The 12,759-nt window shown below is 41.1% G+C and overlaps 1 protein-coding gene across 4 annotated transcripts in view; it reads right to left on the bottom strand.

The window, feature by feature from the left end:
* LOC129829645 (serine/threonine-protein kinase WNK2-like) overlaps window positions 1–12,759 on the bottom strand; it is a 137,613-nt gene that overhangs the window by 40,430 nt on the left and 84,424 nt on the right. The window lies entirely within an intron of this gene.

The raw sequence follows: 12,759 nt of genomic DNA, 5'->3' as shown, positions 1-12,759 counted from the left end.
CTCTGTCCTACATGGACAGTAATATATCTTAGATGGGACTACTCTGTCCTACATGGACAGTAATATACCTTAGATGATGGGACTACTCTGTCCTACATGGACAGTAATATACCTTAGATGGGACTACTCTGTCCTATATGGACAGTAATATACCTTAGATGGGACTACTCTGGTCTACATGGACAGTAATATACCTTAGATGATGGGACTACTCTGTCCTACATGGACAGTAATATATCTTAGATGGGACTACTCTGTCCTATATGGACAGTAATATACCTTAGATGGGACTACTCTGTCCTACATGGACAGTAATATACCTTAGATGATGGGACTACTCTGTCCTACATGGACAGTAATATACCTTAGATGATGGGACTACTCTGTCCTACATGGACAGTAATATACCTTAGATGATGGGACTACTCTGTCCTACATGGACAGTAATATACCTTAGATGGGACTACTCTGGTCTACATGGACAGTAATATACCTTAGATGGGACTACTCTGTCCTACATGGACAGTAATATACCTTAGGTGATGGGACTACTCTGTCCTACATGGACAGTAATATACCTTAGATGGGACTACTCTGGTCTACATGAACAGTAATATATCTTAGATGGGACTACTCTGTCCTACATGGACAGTAATATATCTTAGATGGGACTACTCTGTCCTACATGGACAGTAATATACCTTAGATGATGGGACTACTCTGTCCTACATGGACAGTAATATACCTTAGATGGGACTACTCTGTCCTATATGGACAGTAATATACCTTAGATGGGACTACTCTGGTCTACATGGACAGTAATATACCTTAGATGATGGGACTACTCTGTCCTACATGGACAGTAATATATCTTAGATGGGACTACTCTGTCCTATATGGACAGTAATATACCTTAGATGGGACTACTCTGGTCTACATGGACAGTAATATACCTTAGGTGATGGGACTACTCTGTCCTACATGGACAGTAATATATCTTAGATGGGACTACTCTGTCCTACATGGACAGTAATATACCTTAGATGGGACTACTCTGTCCTACATGGACAGTAATATACCTTAGATGGGACTACTCTGGTCTACATTGACAGCAATATACCTTAGATGGGACTACTCTGTCCTACATGGACAGTAATATACCTTAGATGGGACTACTCTGGTCTACATGGACAGTAATATACCTTAGAAGGGACTACTCTGGTCTACATGGACAGTAATATACCTTAGATGGGACTACTCTGGTCTACATGGACAGTAATATACCTTAGATGGGACTACTCTGTCCTACATGGACAGTAATATACCTTAGATGGGACTACTCTGGTCTACATGGACAGTAATATACCTTAGATGGGACTACTCTGGTCTACATGGACAGTAATATACCTTAGGTGATGGGACTACTCTGTCCTACATGGACAGTAATATACCTTAGATGGGACTACTCTGTCCTACATGGACAGTAATATACCTGAGATGATGGGACTACTCTGTCCTACATGGACAGTAATATACCTTAGATGGGACTACTCTGTCCTACATGGACAGTAATATACCTTAGATGATGGGACTACTCTGTCCTACATGGACAATAATATACCTTAGATGGGACTACTCTGTCCTACATGGACAGTAATATACCTTAGATGGGACTACTCTGTCCTACATGGACAGTAATATACCTTAGATGGGACTACTCTGTCCTACATGGACAGTAATATACCTTAGATGGGACTACTCTGTCCTACATGGACAGTAATATACCTTAGATGATGGGACTACTCTGTCCTACATGGACAGTAATATACCTTAGATGGGACTACTCTGTCCTACAAGGGCAGTAATATACCTTAGATGGGACTACTCTGTCCTACATGGACAGTAATATACCTTAGATGGGACTACTCTGGTCTACATGGACAGTAATACACCTTAGGTGATGGGACTACTCTGTCCTATATGGACAGTTATATACCTTAGATGGGACTACTCTGTCCTACATGGACAGTAATATAACTTAGATGATGGGACTACTCTGTCCTACATGGACAGTAATATACCTTAGATGATGGACTACTCTGTCCTACATGGACAGTAATATACCTTAGATGGGACTACTCTGTTCTACATGGACAGTAATATACCTTAGATGATGGGACTACTCTGTCCTACATGGACAATAATATACCTTAGATGGGACTACTCTGTCCTTTATGGACAGTAATATACCTTAGATGGGACTACTCTGGTCTACATGGACAGTAATATACCTTAGGTGATGGGACTACTCTGTCCTACATGGACAGTAATATACCTTAGGTGATGGGACTACTCTGTCCTACATGGACAGTAATATACCTTAGATGATGGGACTACTCTGTCCTACATGGACAGTAATATACCTTAGATGGGACTACTCTGGTCTACATGGACAGTAATATACCTTAGATGATGGGACTACTCTGTCCTACATGGACAATAATGTACCTTAGATGGGACTACTCTGTCCTACATGGACAGTAATATACCTTAGATGGGACTACTCTGTCCTACATGGACAGTAATATACCTTAGATGATGGGACTACTCTGTCCTACATGGACAGTAATATACCTTAGATGGGACTACTCTGTCCTACATGGACAGTAATATACCTTAGATGGGACTACTCTGGTCTACATGGACAGTAATATACCTTAGGTGATGGGACTACTCTGTCCTATATGGACAGTAATATACCTTAGATGGGACTACGCTGTCCTAGACAGTAATATACCTTAGATGGGACTACTCTGGTCTACATGGACAGTAATATACCTTAGGTGATGGGACTACTCTGTCCTACATGGACAGTAATATACCTTAGATGGGACTACTCTGTCCTACATGGACAGTAATATACCTTAGATGATGGGACTACTCTGTCCTACATGGACGATAATATACCTTAGATGGGACTACTCTGTCCTACATGGACAGTAATATAACTTAGATGGGACTACTCTGGTCTACATGGACAGTAATATACCTTAGGTGATGGGACTACTCTGTCCTACATGGACAGTAATATACCTTAGGTGATGGGACTACTCTGTCCTACATGGACAGTAATATACCTTAGATGGGACTACGCTGTCCTAGACAGTAATATACCTTAGATGGGACTACTCTGGTCTACATGGACAGTAATATACCTTAGGTGATGGGACTACTCTGTCCTACATGGACAGTAATATACCTTAGATGGGACTACTCTGTCCTACATGGACAGTAATATACCTTAGATGATGGGACTACTCTGTCCTACATGGACAATAATATACCTTAGATGGGACTACTCTGTCCTACATGGACAGTAATATACCTTAGATGGGACTACTCTGTCCTACATGGACAGTAATATACCTTAGATGGGACTACTCTGGTCTACATGGACAGTAATATACCTTAGATGATGGGACTACTCTGTCCTACATGGACAGTAATATAACTTAGATGGGACTACTCTGGTCTACATGGACAGTAATATACCTTAGGTGATGGGACTACTCTGTCCTACATGGACAGTAATATACCTTATGTGATGGGACTACTCTGTCCTACATGGACAATAATATACCTTAGATGATGGGACTACTCTGTCCTACATGGACAGTAATATACCTTAGATGATGGGACTACTCTGTCCTACATGGACAGTAATATACCTTAGATGGGACTACTCTGGTCTACATGGACAGTAATATACCTTAGATGGGACTACTCTGTCCTACATGGACAGTAATATACCTTAGGTGATGGGACTACTCTGTCCTACATGGACAGTAATATACCTTAGATGGGACTACTCTGTCCTACATGGACAGTAATATACCTTAGATGATGGGACTACTCTGTCCTACATGGACAGTAATATACCTTAGATGGGATTACTCTGTCCTACATGGACAGTAATATACCTGAGATGATGGGACTACTCTGTCCTACATGGACAGTAATATACCTTAGATGGGACTACTCTGTCCTACATGGACAGTAATATACCTTAGATGATGGGACTACTCTGTCCTACATGGACAATAATATACCTTAGATGGGACTACTCTGTCCTACATGGACAGTAATATACCTTAGATGGGACTACTCTGTCCTACATGGACAGTAATATACCTTAGATGATGGGACTACTCTGTCCTACATGGACAATAATATACCTTAGATGGGACTACTCTGTCCTACATGGACAGTAATATACCTTAGATGATGGGACTACTCTGTCCTACATGGACAGTAATATACCTTAGATGATGGGACTACTCTGTCCTACATGGACAGTAATATACCTTAGATGATGGGACTACTCTGTCCTACATGGACAGTAATATACCTTAGATGGGACTACTCTGTCCTACATGGACAGTAATATACCTTAGATGGGACTACTCTGTCCTACATGGACAGTAATATACCTTAGATGGGACTACTCTGGTCTACATGGACAGTAATATACCTTAGATGATGGGACTACTCTGTCCTACATGGACAGTAATATACCTTAGATGATGGGACTACTCTGTCCTACATGGACAGTAATATACCTTAGATGATGGGACTACTCTGTCCTACATGGACAGTAATATACCTTAGATGGGACTACTCTGGTCTACATGTGCAGTAATATACCTTAGATGGGACTACTCTGGTCTACATGGACAGTAATATACCTTAGATGGGACTACTCTGTCCTACATGGACAGTAATATACCTTAGATGATGGGACTACTCTGTCCTACATGGACAGTAATATACCTTAGATGGGACTACTCTGGTCTACATGGACAGTAATATATCTTAGATGGGACTACTCTGTCCTACATGGACAGTAATATACCTTAGATGGGACTACTCTGGTCTACATGGACAGTAATATACCTTAGATGATGGGACTACTCTGTCCTACATGGACAGTAATATACCTTAGGTGATGGGACTACTCTGTCCTATATGGACAGTAATATACCTTAGATGGGACTACTCTGTCCTATATGGACAGTAATATACCTTAGATGGGACTACTCTGGTCTACATGGACAGGAATATACCTTAGGTGATGGGACTACTCTGTCCTACATGGACAGTAATATACCTTAGATGGGACTACTCTGGTCTACATGGACAGCAAAATACCTTAGATGGGACTACTCTGTCCTACATGGACAGTAATATACCTTAGATGATGGGACTACTCTGTCCTACATGGACAGTAATATACCTTAGATGGGATTACTCTGTCCTACATGGACAGTAATATACCTGAGATGATGGGACTACTCTGTCCTACATGGACAGTAATATACCTTAGATGGGACTACTCTGTCCTACATGGACAGTAATATACCTTCGATGATGGGACTACTCTGTCCTACATGGACAGTAATATACCTTAGATGATGGGACTACTCTGTCCTACATGGACAGTAATATACCTTAGATGATGGGACTACTCTGTCCTACATGGACAGTAATATACCTTAGATGATGGGACTACTCTGTCCTACATGGACAATAATATACCTTAGATGGGACTACTCTGTCCTACATGGACAGTAATATACCTTAGATGATGGGACTACTCTGTCCTACATGGACAGTAATATACCTTAGATGATGGGACTACTCTGTCCTACATGGACAGTAATATACCTTAGATGGGACTACTCTGTCCTACATGGACAGTAATATACCTTAGATGGGACTACTCTGTCCTACATGGACAGTAATATACCTTAGATGATGGGACTACTCTGTCCTACATGGACAATAATATACCTTAGATGGGACTACTCTGTCCTACATGGACAGTAATATACCTTAGATGATGGGACTACTCTGTCCTACATGGACAGTAATATACCTTAGATGATGGGACTACTCTGTCCTACATGGACAGTAATATACCTTAGATGATGGGACTACTCTGTCCTACATGGACAGTAATATACCTTAGATGGGACTACTCTGTCCTACATGGACAGTAATATACCTTAGATGGGACTACTCTGTCCTACATGGACAGTAATATACCTTAGATGGGACTACTCTGGTCTACATGGACAGTAATATACCTTAGATGATGGGACTACTCTGTCCTACATGGACAGTAATATACCTTAGATGATGGGACTACTCTGTCCTACATGGACAGTAATATACCTTAGATGATGGGACTACTCTGTCCTACATGGACAGTAATATACCTTAGATGGGACTACTCTGGTCTACATGTGCAGTAATATACCTTAGATGGGACTACTCTGGTCTACATGGACAGTAATATACCTTAGATGGGACTACTCTGTCCTACATGGACAGTAATATACCTTAGATGATGGGACTACTCTGTCCTACATGGACAGTAATATACCTTAGATGGGACTACTCTGGTCTACATGGACAGTAATATATCTTAGATGGGACTACTCTGTCCTACATGGACAGTAATATACCTTAGATGGGACTACTCTGGTCTACATGGACAGTAATATACCTTAGATGATGGGACTACTCTGTCCTACATGGACAGTAATATACCTTAGGTGATGGGACTACTCTGTCCTATATGGACAGTAATATACCTTAGATGGGACTACTCTGTCCTATATGGACAGTAATATACCTTAGATGGGACTACTCTGGTCTACATGGACAGGAATATACCTTAGGTGATGGGACTACTCTGTCCTACATGGACAGTAATATACCTTAGATGGGACTACTCTGGTCTACATGGACAGCAAAATACCTTAGATGGGACTACTCTGTCCTACATGGACAGTAATATACCTTAGATGATGGGACTACTCTGTCCTACATGGACAGTAATATACCTTAGATGGGACTACTCTGTCCTACATGGACAGTAATATACCTGAGATGATGGGACTACTCTGTCCTACATGGACAGTAATATACCTTAGATGGGACTACTCTGGTCTACATGGACAGTAATATACCTTAGATGGGACTACTCTGTCCTACATGGACAGTAATATATCTTAGATGGGACTACTCTGTCCTACATGGACAGTAATATACCTTAGATGATGGGACTACTCTGTCCTACATGGACAGTAAAATACCTTAGATGGGACTACTCGGTCCTATATGGACAGTAATATACCTTAGATGGGACTACTCTGGTCTACATGGACAGTAATATACCTTAGATGATGGGACTACTCTGTCCTACATGGACAGTAATATACCTTAGATGGGACTACTCTGGTCTACATGGACAGCAAAATACCTTAGGTGATGGGACTACTCTGTCCTACATGGACAGTAATATACCTTAGATGGGACTACTCTGGTCTACATGGACAGCAAAATACCTTAGATGGGACTACTCTGTCCTACATGGACAGTAATATACCTTAGATGATGGGACTACTCTGTCCTACATGGACAGTAATATACCTTAGATGGGATTACTCTGTCCTACATGGACAGTAATATACCTGAGATGATGGGACTACTCTGTCCTACATGGACAGTAATATACCTTAGATGGGACTACTCTGTCCTACATGGACAGTAATATACCTTCGATGATGGGACTACTCTGTCCTACATGGACAGTAATATACCTTAGATGATGGGACTACTCTGTCCTACATGGACAGTAATATACCTTAGATGATGGGACTACTCTGTCCTACATGGACAGTAATATACCTTAGATGATGGGACTACTCTGTCCTACATGGACAATAATATACCTTAGATGGGACTACTCTGTCCTACATGGACAGTAATATACCTTAGATGATGGGACTACTCTGTCCTACATGGACAGTAATATACCTTAGATGATGGGACTACTCTGTCCTACATGGACAGTAATATACCTTAGATGGGACTACTCTGTCCTACATGGACAGTAATATACCTTAGATGGGACTACTCTGTCCTACATGGACAGTAATATACCTTAGATGATGGGACTACTCTGTCCTACATGGACAATAATATACCTTAGATGGGACTACTCTGTCCTACATGGACAGTAATATACCTTAGATGATGGGACTACTCTGTCCTACATGGACAGTAATATACCTTAGATGATGGGACTACTCTGTCCTACATGGACAGTAATATACCTTAGATGATGGGACTACTCTGTCCTACATGGACAGTAATATACCTTAGATGGGACTACTCTGTCCTACATGGACAGTAATATACCTTAGATGGGACTACTCTGTCCTACATGGACAGTAATATACCTTAGATGGGACTACTCTGGTCTACATGGACAGTAATATACCTTAGATGATGGGACTACTCTGTCCTACATGGACAGTAATATACCTTAGATGATGGGACTACTCTGTCCTACATGGACAGTAATATACCTTAGATGATGGGACTACTCTGTCCTACATGGACAGTAATATACCTTAGATGGGACTACTCTGGTCTACATGTGCAGTAATATACCTTAGATGGGACTACTCTGGTCTACATGGACAGTAATATACCTTAGATGGGACTACTCTGTCCTACATGGACAGTAATATACCTTAGATGATGGGACTACTCTGTCCTACATGGACAGTAATATACCTTAGATGGGACTACTCTGGTCTACATGGACAGTAATATATCTTAGATGGGACTACTCTGTCCTACATGGACAGTAATATACCTTAGATGGGACTACTCTGGTCTACATGGACAGTAATATACCTTAGATGATGGGACTACTCTGTCCTACATGGACAGTAATATACCTTAGGTGATGGGACTACTCTGTCCTATATGGACAGTAATATACCTTAGATGGGACTACTCTGTCCTATATGGACAGTAATATACCTTAGATGGGACTACTCTGGTCTACATGGACAGGAATATACCTTAGGTGATGGGACTACTCTGTCCTACATGGACAGTAATATACCTTAGATGGGACTACTCTGGTCTACATGGACAGCAAAATACCTTAGATGGGACTACTCTGTCCTACATGGACAGTAATATACCTTAGATGATGGGACTACTCTGTCCTACATGGACAGTAATATACCTTAGATGGGACTACTCTGTCCTACATGGACAGTAATATACCTGAGATGATGGGACTACTCTGTCCTACATGGACAGTAATATACCTTAGATGGGACTACTCTGGTCTACATGGACAGTAATATACCTTAGATGGGACTACTCTGTCCTACATGGACAGTAATATATCTTAGATGGGACTACTCTGTCCTACATGGACAGTAATATACCTTAGATGATGGGACTACTCTGTCCTACATGGACAGTAAAATACCTTAGATGGGACTACTCGGTCCTATATGGACAGTAATATACCTTAGATGGGACTACTCTGGTCTACATGGACAGTAATATACCTTAGATGATGGGACTACTCTGTCCTACATGGACAGTAATATACCTTAGATGGGACTACTCTGGTCTACATGGACAGCAAAATACCTTAGATGGGACTACTCTGTCCTACATGGACAGTAATATACCTTAGATGATGGGACTACTCTGTCCTACATGGACAGTAATATACCTTAGATGGGACTACTCTGTCCTACATGGACAGTAATATACCTGAGATGATGGGACTACTCTGTCCTACATGGACAGTAATATACCTTAGATGGGACTACTCTGGTCTACATGGACAGTAATATACCTTAGATGGGACTACTCTGTCCTACATGGACAGTAATATATCTTAGATGGGACTACTCTGTCCTACATGGACAGTAATATACCTTAGATGATGGGACTACTCTGTCCTACATGGACAGTAATATACCTTAGATGGGACTACTCGGTCCTATATGGACAGTAATATACCTTAGATGGGACTACTCTGGTCTACATGGACAGTAATATACCTTAGATGATGGGACTACTCTGTCCTACATGGACAGTAATATATCTTAGATGGGACTACTCTGTCCTATATGGACAGTAATATACCTTAGATGGGACTACTCTGTCCTACATGGACAGTAATATACCTTAGATGGGACTACTCTGGTCTACATGGACAGTAATATACCTTAGATGATGGGACTACTCTGTCCTACATGGACAGTAATATACCTTAGATGATGGGACTACTCTGTCCTACATGGACAGTAATATACCTTAGATGATGGGACTACTCTGTCCTACATGGACAGTAATATACCTTAGATGGGACTACTCTGTCCTACATGGACAGTAAAATACCTTAGATGGGACTATTCGGTCCTATATGGACAGTAATATACCTTAGATGGGACTACTCTGGTCTACATGGACAGTAATATACCTTAGATGATGGGACTACTCTGTCCTACATGGACAGTAATATACCTTAGATGGGACTACTCTGGTCTACATGGACAGCAAAATACCTTAGATGGGACTACTCTGTCCTACATGGACAGTAATATACCTTAGATGATGGGACTACTCTGTCCTACATGGACAGTAATATACCTTAGATGGGACTACTCTGTCCTACATGGACAGTAATATACCTGAGATGATGGGACTACTCTGTCCTACATGGACAGTAATATACCTTAGATGGGACTACTCTGGTCTACATGGACAGTAATATACCTTAGATGGGACTACTCTGTCCTACATGGACAGTAATATATCTTAGATGGGACTACTCTGTCCTACATGGACAGTAATATACCTTAGATGATGGGACTACTCTGTCCTACATGGACAGTAATATACCTTAGATGGGACTACTCGGTCCTATATGGACAGTAATATACCTTAGATGGGACTACTCTGGTCTACATGGACAGTAATATACCTTAGATGATGGGACTACTCTGTCCTACATGGACAGTAATATATCTTAGATGGGACTACTCTGTCCTATATGGACAGTAATATACCTTAGATGGGACTACTCTGTCCTACATGGACAGTAATATACCTTAGATGGGACTACTCTGGTCTACATGGACAGTAATATACCTTAGATGATGGGACTACTCTGTCCTACATGGACAGTAATATACCTTAGATGATGGGACTACTCTGTCCTACATGGACAGTAATATACCTTAGATGATGGGACTACTCTGTCCTACATGGACAGTAATATACCTTAGATGGGACTACTCTGGTCTACATGGACAGTAATATACCTTAGATGGGACTACTCTGTCCTACATGGACAGTAATATACCTTAGGTGATGGGACTACTCTGTCCTACATGGACAGTAATATACCTTAGATGGGACTACTCTGGTCTACATGAACAGTAATATATCTTAGATGGGACTACTCTGTCCTACATGGACAGTAATATATCTTAGATGGGACTACTCTGTCCTACATGGACAGTAATATACCTTAGATGATGGGACTACTCTGTCCTACATGGACAGTAATATACCTTAGATGGGACTACTCTGTCCTATATGGACAGTAATATACCTTAGATGGGACTACTCTGGTCTACATGGACAGTAATATACCTTAGATGATGGGACTACTCTGTCCTACATGGACAGTAATATATCTTAGATGGGACTACTCTGTCCTATATGGACAGTAATATACCTTAGATGGGACTACTCTGGTCTACATGGACAGTAATATACCTTAGGTGATGGGACTACTCTGTCCTACATGGACAGTAATATATCTTAGATGGGACTACTCTGTCCTACATGGAAAGTAATATACCTTAGATGGGACTACTCTGTCCTACATGGACAGTAATATACCTTAGATGGGACTACTCTGGTCTACATTGACAGCAATATACCTTAGATGGGACTACTCTGTCCTACATGGACAGTAATATACCTTAGATGGGACTACTCTGGTCTACATGGACAGTAATATACCTTAGGTGATGGGACTACTCTGTCCTACATGGACAGTAATATATCTTAGATGGGACTACTCTGTCCTACATGGACAGTAATATACCTTAGATGGGACTACTCTGTCCTACATGGACAGTAATATACCTTAGATGGGACTACTCTGGTCTACATTGACAGCAATATACCTTAGATGGGACTACTCTGTCCTACATGGACAGTAATATACCTTAGATGGGACTACTCTGGTCTACATGGACAGTAATATACCTTAGATGGGACTACTCTGGTCTACATGGACAGTAATATACCTTAGATGGGACTACTCTGGTCTACATGGACAGTAATATACCTTAGATGGGACTACTCTGTCCTACATGGACAGTAATATACCTTAGATGGGACTACTCTGGTCTACATGGACAGTAATATACCTTAGATGGGACTACTCTGGTCTACATGGACAGTAATATACCTTAGGTGATGGGACTACTCTGTCCTACATGGACAGTAATATACCTTAGATGGGACTACTCTGTCCTACATGGACAGTAATATACCTGAGATGATGGGACTACTCTGTCCTACATGGACAGTAATATACCTTAGATGGGACTACTCTGTCCTACATGGACAGTAATATACCTTAGATGATGGGACTACTCTGTCCTACATGGACAATAATATACCTTAGATGGGACTACTCTGTCCTACATGGACAGTAATATACCTTAGATGGGACTACTCTGTCCTACATGGACAGAAATATACCTTAGATGGGACTACTCTGTCCTACATGGACAGTAATATACCTTAGATGGGACTACTCTGTCCTACATGGACAGTAATATACCT

Source organism: Salvelinus fontinalis, chromosome 31 (genome assembly GCF_029448725.1).
Source record: "Salvelinus fontinalis isolate EN_2023a chromosome 31, ASM2944872v1, whole genome shotgun sequence".
Taxonomy (NCBI): Eukaryota; Metazoa; Chordata; class Actinopteri; order Salmoniformes; family Salmonidae; genus Salvelinus; species Salvelinus fontinalis.
Note: the sequence above shows the minus strand (reverse complement) of the source record. Positions and strands in the feature narration are given on the sequence as shown.